The sequence below is a fragment of the Oryza glaberrima genome, chromosome 11 (genome assembly GCF_000147395.1).
Source record: "Oryza glaberrima chromosome 11, OglaRS2, whole genome shotgun sequence".
NCBI classification, from domain to species: Eukaryota; Viridiplantae; Streptophyta; class Magnoliopsida; order Poales; family Poaceae; genus Oryza; species Oryza glaberrima.
This window is the reverse complement of record NC_068336.1, coordinates 4,052,133-4,067,062: the sequence shown is the minus strand read 5'-3', so window position 1 is coordinate 4,067,062 and position 14,930 is coordinate 4,052,133. Positions and strand designations below refer to the sequence as shown.

Below are 14,930 nucleotides of genomic sequence, written 5' to 3'. Positions count from 1 at the left end.
TGTTTGTGTATGTCTCGGTGCTTAAAGTGACCTATCATAGTGCTACCTTGAGAGAAACCCAAGCTTTAACCTATCCTTTGAGTGGTTTTAGACCTTGTTTTTGGTTGAGTTGGGTAGTCCTCTAAGTGAGCCTTCCATAGAGTCCAAGTTCATCAAAAACGGACTCCCGAGCGAAAAGTTATAGTCGTTTTACTCTGTGCTTTTCGGAAAGTCCGAAAAATTATCGGAAACTCCGAAAATTTTCAGACATTCCGAAAATGGCTGCGAATCTGAGATTTGCTTCTGTATGTTTTCGGACTTGTCCGAAAATGCTTTTCGGAAACTCCGAAAATTACAGTCTTGGCCTCCAACGGCTAGTTTTTGAGGGGCTCGGGTATATAAACTCCTCCACCCCTCCTTTGAGTGGCTGCTGCTCTTGGGGAGTATTAGACACATCCAAAGCCAAATAGCCATCCCCATTTCCTATCCTTTGTGGTGCCTCTTTGTGAGGGGGATTTGAGAAGGGAAGAGAGTTGGATTGAGAGAGTGAGGAGTTGTGAGCTAGTAGGCTTCACTCCATCCTTTGTGGTGACTCTTTGTGAGAGGGATTTGAGAAGGGGAGAGAGTTCGATTGAGAGATTGAGAAGTTGAGAGCTAGTGAGCTTCACTCCACACTTTGAGCACTCGATTCATAGCAAGCAAATCTTCGATTGTGTTTGTTACTCTTGGGGACCAAGGTCTCCTAGATGGCTAGGCGTCGCCGGTGAGCACCCAAGGTTGTAGTGTGCCAAGGAAAGTTTGTGAAGGCTTCGATTTCGCCTCCGCAAGGGAAGAAATCAAGAGTGAAACCGAGGAGTGCATTTGTGCAACCTCGTGAGGAAAGGGTTGAAATAAACCCGGCCTTGTAGCCCCTCAACGGAGACGTAGGATCCGTGGATCCGAACTTCGGGAAACAAATCAACGTGTCTCCTCTCTTGGTTTGCTTGTTCTTGACATCTCTATATTGTGCTTGAGCTTGTTTTTACCCGATCTACTTGCATGCTTAATTGATTTAGTTGGTGACCTTATATCTTGCTTAGATATCTTATTTGTCACCTTTTGATTCATATACATTTTGTTTGTTTGAGCTACAAGTTCATAGCTAGTGTTTATTCCGTTATCCGCCGAACTTTTCGATTGAGACCGGAACTTCCAATCCCATACCGGAAGTTCCGATTTGAATCAAAAGTTCTCATCACTCTAATATTCTATGAAGTTGTGATAATTTTTAGGAACGCCTATTCACCCCCCTCTAGGCGATATCAAGGTCCTTTCAGTTAGAGAAAAAGAAAGTTTGACGCCATGAAAAATCGATTTTGTACTAGTGAACCGATTTAAGTAGGAATTGATGGTCGAATATTTTGTTTTTTTATTTTCTCTAATTTAAGAGTGCTATGTAGTTATTTAGAAATATTTGTATGATGTTTAGTGTTCTATAAAAAGAGTACGGAGGAAGAGCTTGCTATCTAGTAGGTTAATGTCTATTTATGGATATTTTTAGGCTCATAAAGAAAAAAACAATAATATTAGTTATCATGGAAATATAAAAAAGAAAGGAACAGAGGAAGATTAGGTTAGGTACATTCATGAGAATGCCACACATAGGCATGGACAGAGGAAGATTTTTCTTAAGATAGATCTAACAATTTAAAATAATGAGTTCATTGATTTAAATGAAAATCGACGAGCGAATTTCTATATTTTATTAGAGTGCCATGTGATGACTCGAAAGTGTTTATAGGGTGCCACATGGTGGGTTAGGAGCGTTTATAGGAAGTTTAATGGATTATAATTATGCTCATCAGGGTATCTAGAAACAATACTTATGTACATACATAAATATTGCTAAGATAAATGTAATAGTGAAAAATAATTGGTCGATCATATTTAAGTGAAAATCGATGTTTTTTTTGTTTTTGTCTTCATAATTTATATGATTTTCTCTAATTTATTAGAGTGTTTCTTCGTGTCTTAGGAGTTTATTTAGTTGTCCGTTAATAAACACAAAGGAAGTAATTATTAAGTCTATAGTTCCGCATGACAAATTTCTGTAATTAAAATATAGGATGTTATATTTTTTATAGATAAGATACATCATATACTTTATAAAATTTTAAGTAGTGAACAACCGAAGAAAATAAAGGGGTAACGATTGATCACTTCTTTTCCAATTGTGGGTGCAAATGTGTATACATGTATGTTTTTTTTCCGATGAATAGTTTTTTATGGGACCACCTATACATTTGTCGACAAATTTTCTCCTAAAAATTTGACAGATGTAATTATAGTACAATCGTAGTGTAATTGCACTGTAACTTATATGTAATTACACTATAACTTGCATGTAACTACAGTGTAACTTGTATATAAGTTTCACGTAATTTTGAATCGTTAAATATATTACAAGATTTGTTTTGGTGAGGAAGAAAAAAATCACACACACACACACACACACATATGTGTAAGAATTTGTTCCCACAACCTCCATTTTACCGAAATAACATATTACAGAGATATTTTTGAAAGTTACATACAAGTTACACTATAGTTACAGTGTAATTATATGCAAGTTAAAGTGTAATTACACTACGATTGTACTATAATTACATCTGTCAAATTTTTGGGAGAAAATTTGTCGATAAATATATAGCAAAATCGTTTTTTATTGTTTTCCTTTAGCAAATAGTGTGTAGGTAGATTCTTACGTGCGTTTGTATGTTTGTACGTACGTGTAGGGATGCTTGAATGTGGGCCCGTGGGGATAGGAGAGGGAGGTGGAAAAAATAATTCTAATGGTAACTAAAAATAGTGGGTCCAGTTGTTTATTAAAGTGACACGTGACGTTTTAGGAGTGTTTGTAGGACTCCCATGTGACGGCTTAGGAGCGTTTGTAGGAAGTTTCATGGACTTTTAGTATATAATAGATAGATAGATAGATAATAGATAGATAGATAGATTTTATGTATAAACTATTGACGAAAAATCTGCATCCGGCTAATGGTGCCAAATCTGCGTTGACACAAACTATGTCGAAACACACGAAGGCCTAGGAGATTTGCTTAACTCCAGTGCAGGTCCTGAATTTTAATGAGATGCGGATGTGCTAGTCAGTTGATGGGCTAACAAGCCGATGTCCCGATACTAGCCAATGTTGATAGGGTTTTGAACTATTGGCTATATGTCCGATAAAGATTCTAACACTTGGATAAATGATGATATAAATAGGATGGAAGAACTTGAGCAATCAATCTAATCGATCGATGATAATATGATGAGTTAAACGTCCAATGAACCAATTGGCCGATATTGAAATAGAATATTGAATATAGGCTCGATGATTCAATATTCTATTTCAATATCCCGATGTCCCGGTCCACCTTTCTAGTTCATTTTGTGAGCCGATGTCCTTGTGTGACTACAAATTTGTCTAACTTTCATCTAGTTTAGTTTCCAAATTTTTATGACGCCTCTATTGGTATGGGATAATCAATCTATTTATACTACTAACTAAATGCCAGTGCATTGCAATGAAGTTTTAAAAGAGAACCTCATCTTTCTAAAATCATTCCTCTTTGCTTAATCACGAGACTATTAATTTGTCTAACTTTCATCTAGTTTAGTTTCCAAATTAATTTTGATAGCCTAGTTCTATCAAAGTACTATTAACTTTCATCTACAAATTTGTCCTATTAATTTTTCTTATGAATTTTTTTTGTTACTTTGATAGCCTAGTTCTCTTTATTTAATTGCTAAAAGGACAAGTGAAATATTCTAAAGAATCAAAGTTTAATAATTTTAAGTTATGCCAAGCAGGTAGTTAAATCTAGATTGTGATTCTAATGAAGAAGAATGGACATAGATCAATGTAGACTTTGTTACAAGCTAAGTCCTTTATTTGAAAGCCATCCACTTTATATATAAAAAAGACCCTCCCTTGTACATGGGTCCTACATGGTAGTGGGTAGTTAGTGGTGGTATGATAGAACCACCACCATCACCATTATCTTTTATAGTAGTAGATTACCTTAGTTAATAGTAGTAGAGTTAAAAACGATAACTATTGTCTCTAGTTGTAGTACTCCGTATAACTCACTAATCAATTGGCTAGATTCTTTGACCGAAGTTATTTTTATTGTGAGCCTATATTTGCTCTTTAATGTCAACTACATCAGTGTAGGAAGAGGAACTTTTATAAAATAAATGCATATGCTAGGATATATATACTCCTTTGTCCCAACTTTGTCCCAAAATATAAGACGCACTATATTATAATGATAGGAACTGGAATTTTACAACGTGTGTATGTTTCATATCATACAATGATCATTAAATTTTTATTGAAAATGGGTATAGACGTATAGCTACAATTTTATATAAGACTACATGTCTACATGAACATTCAAAAACTAAATTCAATCAACACACTCCGATACATAACCAAAAAACAAAATTTTTGTTATAAAACCGGCCCCGAAATCACATCGGAAACCAAACGCGGAAGAAAACGCCATAGGAGATCCAAACACGATGACGACACCGAGGCACGATATTTGATAACGGAGTTCAGCCGAGGCCTACATCTCCGGGGCACTGATTACGGGCACTCCTCCCCGATCCAACATATATAGCGTATCAGAGTTACAACGACTCACGGCCGGTCGCCGCCGGCAGCCGCTCCCTCTCACTATGCTAAGTCGCCATGCGGTTACAACAGGCACGCCCCTCTATTTATGAGAGATCCTAGGATAGAGTCCGACTCTTACTCTAGTCCTACACCTATTACAACTCCAAGTCCTAAACTGTAACCGACTACGTACACATATTCGACACAAACTCTAACAAATTTCTGTTTTTATTGTTAGATGTATAGATAGAATTTAGTTTTGTATGTATCTAGAGTGACCTACACATCGATGTAATCCAAGTTTATAAAAAATACTAATATTTTCAACACAAAATAAACATATTATCAAAATATATTCAATGTTAGATTTAATGAAATTACTTTGGTGTTGTAGATGTCGCTAATTTTTTCTATAACTTTGATCAAACCTCAATAAGTTTAACTTAAAAAAACCAAATGACTTATAATATGAAACGGAGAGAGTACCTACTTAGATGACATGAAAAGTGGAAGTGCACATACACGCGAGTTGTAACCTGGCTACTTTTTTATATGGTATATGGCGTACATCTCTAATTCTCATTCTTCCGATTTTAGGCATAATTCAGCACAGACAATGCGACCTACTCGAGATGACCGTGGAAAGGAACACCATTCTTCACATTGCAGCGGAGCAAGGGCACAGCAAGCTAATCCAGGAGCTCTACCACAGGTTCATCAAGGACAATAGCTTTCTGTCTCATTGTAACTTGGCGCTAGACACGCCGCTGCACTGCGCAGCAAGGGCAGGAAATGTTGACACTGTGAATGTCCTGCTACGTCTTTCCCACGAGGATTGCAGAGAGAATATCCTTGGATGCCAGAACGCATCCGGGGACACGGCCCTACACCTTGCGGCGAGGCACGGCCATGGCGCCACCGTTGAGGCCTTGGTAGCAGCAGGCGCGTCGGCCTGCGAGTTGAACAAAGCCGGTGTGTCATGTTTGTATTTAGCGGTGATGAGCAGGTCGGTGGCCACCGTCAGAGCGGTTATTACGAGCAGCGGTGATGTTTCATCTGTTGGGCCAAGCTCGCAAAATGCCCTGCACGCTGCCGTCTTCAAGAGCTTAGGTAAGCTAGATATCGACATGCTGATTTGAATGCTTTCAAGAACAAACCAAGACTGCATTGTTCGTGAACACAATTTATTGATTTGCACTTTTGCAGAGATGGTTCACCTGCTATTGCAATGGAAGCCGGCACTAGCCAGCCAAGTCGACTGCAATGGCAGCACCCCGCTTCACTTCGCGGCGTCCGATGGCAACCACTCCGTCGTAAGCACAATCCTGCTCGCCGCACCACCAACAACGGTGTACATGAAGGACTCGGATGGTCTCTCTGCTCTCCATGTCGGCGCCCGGTTGGGACACACCAATGTTGTCAAGGAACTAATAGGGGTCTATCCTGATGTCGCCGAGCTTCGTGACATCCGCGGCGAGACCTTCCTGCACGCCGCGATGAAGGAGAAGCAATCCTCAGTTGTATCCCTCGCCATCAAGAACCCCATGCTGCGTGGCCTCCTTAATGTGCAAGATGGGGACGGGAACACGCCACTGCACCTCGCCGTGGCTGCTGGCGCGCTGCACGTCGTGGAGGCCCTGCTCCAGAAGGGGAAAGTGCAAACTGATGTCTTGAACGATGATGGGCACACGCCGCTTGATCTCGCTTCGAAATCAACTGGTTTGTTCACAATGGTGAGGAACAACTAAGCACAGAAGGGCATGTAGCCTAGTGGTTGTAGTGACCTGAGTAGCACCCAGTTCCTAATTTAAAAATGCTGCATATATTCGGTTGGATGTAGAGGCCGGGTAAAAAAAATACCCTACTCTAAAAAATAATAATAATAAAAAGATACATCTCTCCATCTGAAGAGGATAGATTGATCTATTATATGAAAGAGTACACTTATACGTCTATTCATGGTCTACATGCAATGCAGATAAGCTTGGTGGTAGCATTAGTCGCTTTCAGGGCACAAGGGTTACCACAAAGGCAAGATCATCTGAAACCATGGAGTGGCCGTGACATAGCTCAGGGTATAGAGAAGACGTCTGATAGTCTCGCGGTGGTGGCCGTGCTCATTGCTACCGCTGCCTTTGCTGCTGGGTTCAATATACTAGGCGGATATGGAAATGATGGCACAGCCAACCTTAAGGGTAGAATTACATTCAAATTTTTCATGGTCCTTGACGCTATCGCCATAGCAGCATCGGTGGTTGCTGTGATCTTGCTCGTCTATGGAAAGGCGTCACGCTCCGCTGGTTCATGGAAGAGCTTCACGGCAGCATTGCACTGCATGTGGATTTCGCTCGTCAGCCTGATCTTGGCCTTCTACTCGGCTTCTCGTGCCATGATAACCTCATGGGTAGTCTACATCATGTTCTTGGCTATATACATGTGCCTCTGTGCTTTGACAATAAGGATCCAGAAGTGGGTGGACCCTGTGACAAGATTTCACACATTCTGGAGGTTTGTGCGGTGTAGTCACCGTGCCGATACCGTCAAGAGGCAATATTCGCTGGCCAGCGCTTCAGCACCAAACTTTCTTTTTTTCTCTTTTGTAAATACTATCGCATTTGCTGCTTTGGCAGTGATTCCTATTTTCGAGATTAGAAGATTATCAGGTAAGCCATAACATCTCACTGCCTCCGCACTTATGTGAAAATGAGACATGCATGAAAACTAAAGCTCACATTCAGTGAGATATCAGTGATATATTCAGAATAAAACTCATTGATATAGGAAGGATTGTGTAGGGAAAGTTTATTATGGGTATCAAAGAGATTATTTTTTTTACAGCTAAAACCATCCTATATGCATGCTCTGGAGGAATGAGAGAGGAGGGGCCTCCACCAACCATCTTGTGCATATTTATTATTCCAAAAAAATCTTGTGCATATTTTACTTGATGTATAGTTTTTATTTGGATTTGAAATATTGTAAAAGGGGTATGTATAAATTGTACTATAAAGGTAATAATTGAAAATTTTCAGCATAATTCGAAATTCATTCTCTCTCTCTCTCTTTTTTTTGAACCGAGACAAGCCATAGCTGATTGTTATAGTATTAAGCACAAACAGATACTGCCAATTCCCCTCAAAAAAACAGATGCCAAGACAAGCTGGTCGACCTGATCCAAGCCAGCCAGCCTTCTGAGCCTTGAACCAAGCTATATAGCCGTTCGTCCGAGATCGCCACGTCGTCGCTGACTGCAGGGACGGCGCGCCGGACTTCACGCGGTCGAATCACGATGAGCTCGATCGCGCGCGGCTCGCCATGGACAAGCCGCCACCGTCCGCTAGCTATCCGTCCGTCGGCGTGGCTCTGCAGTCCAATGCCTGCTCCTTCAGAGCCACTTGAGAGTTGGAGGAGTCACGTCCTCTTATAAATTAAGTTTTTTTTGACAGATAGAGTAGGTGTCTTCCGGCTAACTCCATAAGATAGTGAGCTAGCCGAGCTGGGTCATGAGTGTTAACAGCTAGCGATGCAAGTGGAGTGGGCAAGCGGGTTTTTTTAGCCCGCTTATCTCACTTCTAGTTTATTTTTTCTTTTAAATTTTATACTACCATGTGAAAAATGAACTAGCAATTAAATTAACGTGATATGTCCCATACTACTCAAGTAATATCAGTCATTGATTTGTATATTTTTATAATGTCTGAAGAAGGCCATTGAAGTTTTCAAGCTCCATGCAATGTACCAATGCCAACAGATGGAATTAAAATCGATGATATCAATCATCATGGTGAGGGTTAATTAGACCTAAATAATTAGCTAAGGTCATTAGGCATCATGGCCACATTATTTTAATATATATTGGGTCTGGTTTGTAAAGGCCTATTTAGTCACTATGTTAATTTGTCTATTGAGATGGAGTTGGTGTTGGTCTGGGCCTGTGAGCCTGTGTTTGGGTCCAGTACGTGCTTGCATGCACGTATACTATATTTTAGGTATTAGCAACAAGAGGCAGATTGGTTTTTCTGAAGTTCATGTTTAGGGTTTGGTCCCTCCGAACTACCTGGTGGCGATCCCATCAGCTTCTATCTGAATATTTTGCCGCCTGATTGGTTGGAGAAGAAACAAGGTCAGAAGTCATGCCAGGTTTTGTTGCGTGGTACATATGTGTGCCTCCTCTTCTGTTCGTGTGTGAAAGCATGGGTGGATTGAATTCTGAGTGCTTTGGTATATCGTCATCATGTTTTCTGAATTAATTATAGCTGTTTTATTTGGTACAAAGAGAAAGATAAATTAGGGTACTCGCTGTTGGGTGCTCATCATAACGGGTTTTTATGCAGGTAGAGCGGGACTACCCAACTTGCATCTCTATTAACAAGGACCTTTTGCACATTTCCTGTAATCAGCCAAACGATCACACTCCCAAGATTTTTTTTTTCCTGAAAACAAGCAGTCATTCAGAATTTCAGATTCAAGAAAACCTGGACCAATGGTCGACCCAGTGACCTCGCCAGTTCACTGGTTCACCGGTCGGACCGCAAGGCCAACCGGTTCAGTGCTGAACCGAAGTTATATAGTATATATATTTTATATTAAATAAGATGAGCTAGCTAGCAAAATGGTAGGGATGACAAGGTCTCACCTCAGGTCATGGGTTCGAAACACTTCCCACACATGTTTTTTTCTTATATTTTGCACAAAATGTAAATGGGCCGTGAAATAGAATGATGGCCCTTACAAGGCCAGCCCAAGTGTTAACTGAAGTACCGAACTTACAGTGAACCACCGGTTCTTACTAGCCTGGTTCGTTCCTACCGTGTCAAATGCATAAGCGCGGTCTTTCTACTAAACCGAACCAGTGAGAGGCCTAATTCCGGTTTTTTCCGGTTCAACCGCTAGGGTGGTCCGGTTTTTTATACTAGGATCTGAAGTTATATTTTGCATAAAATGTAAATGGGCCGTGGAGTAGGACGATGGGCCTTATAAGGCCAGCCCAAGTGTTAGCCGAACTTACAGTGAATCGCCGGCTCTTATTAGCCCAGTTCATTCCTACCGGGTCAAATGTATAAGCGGTCTTTCTACTAAACCGAACCAGTGAGAGGCCTGATTCTGGTTTTTTTGGGTTCAACCGTCAGGCTGTTCCATTTTTTTATACTAGGATCTGAACCACGAACGTAAACACTTCCAGTTTGAACTACAACGTCAAATAAAAAAACAGAGAGAGTGTTAAATAAAAAGACGCACCCAGCCTCTCAGGTAGTCAGATATATATACTCCATCCCTTTCAAAATATTTGACACCGTTGACTTTTTAATACATGTTTGACCGTTTGTATTATTCAAAAACTTTTGTGAAATATGTAAAACCATATGTATATATATAAGTATATTTAACAATGAATCAAATGATAGGAAAAGAATTAATAATTATTTAATTTTTTTAATAAGACGAACGGTCAAACATATTTAAAAAAGTCAACGGCGTCAAATGTTAAAAAACAGAGGAAGTAGATGTTTTTAGGATTGCAGGCTAAGCAAGCAAGGCTCTCTTGAAAATTTTTCTGAACCAAAATGTACTAGTACGATACGATCGAGTAAAAGATGTTTCCTATATATCTGTCTACTAACGAAATGGATCTTCAAACATGAAAAAGAGCCTCATGACCTGCGTACTGAGTTGTTGCATAACAAGTATATGAAGGAGGGAGAGAGTTTCTTTGAGTTCCGATAAGAATGCATCTCAATTTTGGAGGGGTCTGTAGGGGATTAAAAATTATTGTGATCTATACACCGTAAGGGAAGTGAAAGATGGGAGGAGAACAAGATTCTGGGAGGATGTGTGGCTGACACAGGTTCCTCTAAAGACATATTTTGAGGATTTGTATAGAGTTTGTGAACAACAAAACAAATCTGTGAGAGAGATCTGGCAAGAGGGGACCTGGGCATTGACTTTCAGAAGAAACTTAGTGGGAAAGAGTTGGGATAACTGGTTAGAATTGAGAGATGTTGTCTTCTGTTTTACTGGAGGAAGGTTGGGATGTGTGAAATGGGCTCTGGATGATAAGAAGGGTTATACCTCTAAATCCCTTTACAGGGAATTGAGTTTTGGGGGTGTGATAGATGTTAGGCTGCAGAGAATGTGGAAAACAAAAATCCCTCTTAAACATAAACACTTCATGTTTATGAGCTTAAAGGGGAAAATTCCTTGTGCAGCCTAATTAAAAAAATGCAAGTGGGAAGGGGAGATTGAATGTAAGATGTGTGGGCTGATAGAGGATACTGAACATATTCTCTTTAGGTGTGCTTTAGCTAGATTTGTTTCGTGTGTGATTCGGGAGGTTGCTGGCTGGGAGGGGCAGCCGGCGTCGTTTGAGGAATTCTTTTTTGTTAGTAAGGAAGGCAAAGATAAGGAGGGGGGGGGGGGGGGGGGGGGGGGGGGGGGGGCGGTTCTGGAGGATTATTTTGACTGCTTGTTGCTGGGCTTTATGGCTAGCCAGGAATAACTTTGTTTTTGAGGGTGTGGTAATGAGATCACCTTTTCATGTGCTGAATAATATTATCATGTTTGTGCAGAGATGGATTGTACTAAAAAAGAGGATATGAAGGGCAAGTTACAAAGCTGATGTGAAGATCTAAGGAGTAGGATGAGGTTGTGGATACCGCTGGAGCTACCCGAAGAAATTTAGTAGTTTTGTTTTGGGGTTTACTTAATGGCCTATCCATAGCTTTGTGCTACCTGTTCTTATCATGTTCTGAGTTCTAGCTCAGCTGGGTGGTGTGGCTTGTGTTTGTATGAACACCTTCTGGGCTTTCTTTCAAAGCCGGATCATTATCAATATAATGATCTTTCATAAAAAAAAGGGAATTCGATCTCTAAATACGGGTGAGTTGAGTAGAAGATGTTCTTCAGATCCGGACTTCTATATATTTTTTTTTAAAAAAGACCAATTCCAAATGTGTTTGTCCAGATACATCTTTAAAATTAGATTTTCTTTTTTTTACAGAGCGAATACGTGCTACACTTTGTTTGGTTTGAAACTGACCACAGTAAATTTGTTTCACGCTGTTGAGAGTATAGAGTAGAGACTTTGCCATGACAGCTATTGGCGGACACACCCATTGGGTAGGGTGGGTCGCCGGTCTAGCTACGGTCCGTGTTGCCCCACACCCCCAAATCTTATTTTAGTCATATTTCTAACATATTAGTCATTAATCGACTATTGAATAATCAGATAAATCAAGTATTTTAAGTAGGAAAAAACATTTATGAAAATTTGTGTATAGTAGTACCATTTTGACCATTTCTGATTTTGGCCATACATAAAATTCGATTTTCTTTCTATTTCTTTAGTGTATAATACATTCTATGATAAATAGTTAAATTGGTAAATATATAAAAAAAATCCATTTTCCTCACTTGAAATATTTTGGCGAATCACTTAAACCCCTAAATAATTTTTCATGTTGTTTTATACCCCGAAGTATTGAAAGTGGTTATCCTTATTGTCTAATAGCATTTCTCTTTTTTTTTCTCTCTACATACAAGTCATATATGTTTGTTCGACTACCAATATTCGTTGTTAACTTTCTCATGTTTGTGCCATGTGTTGTTGCACCAATGTCATGAACCAATGTCTATGATTTATGTGTGTTGTGCCATCACCTAATTAGGGCTAGCTCTGCCGCCCCATCTGTTTAAAACCTGCGTCCGCCACTGATGACAGCAGCGGCAGCAACAAGTCTAATGTTCGTGCCATGCGTTGTTGCGCCAATGTCATGAACCAATGTCTATGATTTATGTGTGTTGTGCCATCACCTAATTAGGGCTAGCTCTGTGGCCCCATTTGTTTAAAACCTGCGTCCGCCACCGATGACAGCAGCAGCAGCAGCAACAAGGAAGGGTTGCAGAGGCTGGGCAATTCACCGCCTCAAATTCATTCCAGATTAGACTATCATCTCCCTCCTAGCTCTGCCACAGTCCACAGCTAGTTAGTACTAGTAGCATATATTCCTGATCTCTAGTTCTTCACGCAGTAGCTATAGCTAGCCAGAGATTCTCCATCAATGGATCACCATCACTAGAAGGGATACCATCATCTCAATCGGGTGACCCCATCTCAATCGGGCACGACGTCCGTCACAGTTTAGAAGTTACAGATGTGAAGAGTTATCTCAATCGGGCAAACGGCCGTCACGGATGAATCTATCTCAATCGGCCCCTAATTAAAGCTCGTCACCGATAGCTTTGACCTAGACGGCCAGTCAAACTATAGCCCGTCACTTGAAGTTCAAACTTCCCGGTCGGTCACCCATCCCAAAATTGCTTCAAGCCAAGCACGCTTAACATCAAGGTTTTTTTTGGAGATTGGCTTCCGGAAAAATAGTTGTAACTTGTTGGTGTGAGTATTTTATTAATCTTATTAAGCTCTAGGTCAGGATGTCAAATTGGGGTTATTAAATAATTTCAAATGGAAAAGTTACCAAAACCAAAGTTGTAGAACTCATCGAGGTGCAAAATTTTTATTTTGGTCATTTCTCCATATGACTCTATTTAAACAATTTGAAATTTGAAATTCAAAGTTTGAAAAGTTCAAATAGAATTTTAGATCAGTGAACGACTTCAACTAAAAAAGTCATCAACAACAAAGTTGTATAACTCATCAAGATCTATAACTTTTATTTTGGTCATTTTTCTATATAATATTTTTTGAACCATTTGAATTTGAATTTGAAAATATGACAACTTCGAACAACATTTTCAAATACTAAATGATATCAACTGAAAAAGTCATCAATAACAAAGTTGAATAACTCATCAAGATCTAAAACTTTTATTTTGGTCATTTCTTCATACGACAAAGTGATAGTAACATTGTTCACAAAATTGACATATCTCTTATCTGGTTTTATAAAACTATAACACATATATGTAAAATTTGTGAATAATATTACTAACATTTCGTCAGATGAAGAAATATCAAAAATAAAAGTTTTAGATCTTAATGAGTTATTCAACTTTGTTGTTGATGACTTTTTCAATTGAAATCGTTTAGTATTTGAAAATGTTGTTTGAATTTGTTATATTTTCAAATTCAAATTCAAACTGTTCAAAAAAAATGTTATATAGAAAAATGACCAAACTAAAAGTTGTAAATCTTGATAAATTATACAACTTTGTTGTTGACATTTTTTCCATTTTAAATCATTTACTACCCGTAAAATTATTTTGACTCATAAAATAAATTATTATACTACATTTAATTATTTTGCTATAGTTCAACTTACAAATATAAACATTTCATATGAAAAATGAAAAAATAGTCATCGGTGACGAGCTTTAGTTAATGCCCGATAGAGATTAAGTATATAGCCCTTCACTGATGAGTCATCTGTGACGGGCCTAGTTGCTATCTCAAACGGGTCTCAAGTTGGTGCACGTCACGGATGATGGTCATCTGTGACGGGCCACAACTTAAGGTCCGTTCGAGATATGGAATGTTATCTCAATCGAGTCTAAATTACGGTCCGTCACTGATAGGTGTCATCTGTGACGGGCTTAAGTTTTATGTCCATCTAATATATCTGTGCGACTATATCTCAATCGAGCATTTTTTGGCCCGATTGAGATGACTTTTTTATGACGGTCCGCTATTTCTAGATATATTAGAGCCTGTCACAGATAGGAGGATCTGTACAAGTGCATGTAGTCCAGCTCGCGCAGCAGCGTTATTCAGGCTAGCTCGCTGTCTGCACATCAGCAACCTGCGGCGGCGGCGGCGGCGAATGGTGAGTCGACGCCTCGCATGGAGATGTGCCCGTCTCTCAATCGCGCTGCACGCAGCGGCCGCTCGGAGGAGGTCGTGGCGTTGCTTCTGCAACAACGGCACGGCGCTGGATCAGCAGCAGGGCATCGTCAAGTCGCTAATTAACAGTAAACCACAGACAGAGTATTGCTGCAGTCAGTTCATTTGTGAAGAGAATATATATTTTACTGCAGCACATGCCATCTTAATTAATTCTCTCCAGTAAATGTGAAACTCTTTACATGGTTTGAGTTATATAACAGGTCTGTTGTGTTTGAGAGGAGGTGATTGTAGAACATCCTCACGACGAGGTGAGTCACTAGCGTATGCTTAATTAAGTATTAATTATTTTAAATTTAAAAAATAAAATAATATAATTTTTAAAACATTCCTATGAAATCTTTTTAAAATCAGTTCGGGAAGGTATGTGGTAATCGAGGAGGTTTTCTTTCCAATGTGCTTCAAATGAACACAACCGGATGTCTAACTTTT

At 39.5% G+C, this 14,930-nt stretch overlaps 1 pseudogene; it reads left to right on the top strand.

The window, feature by feature from the left end:
* Positions 1–14,930, top strand: part of LOC127754648 (uncharacterized) — a 41,371-nt pseudogene that overhangs the window by 5,452 nt on the left and 20,989 nt on the right.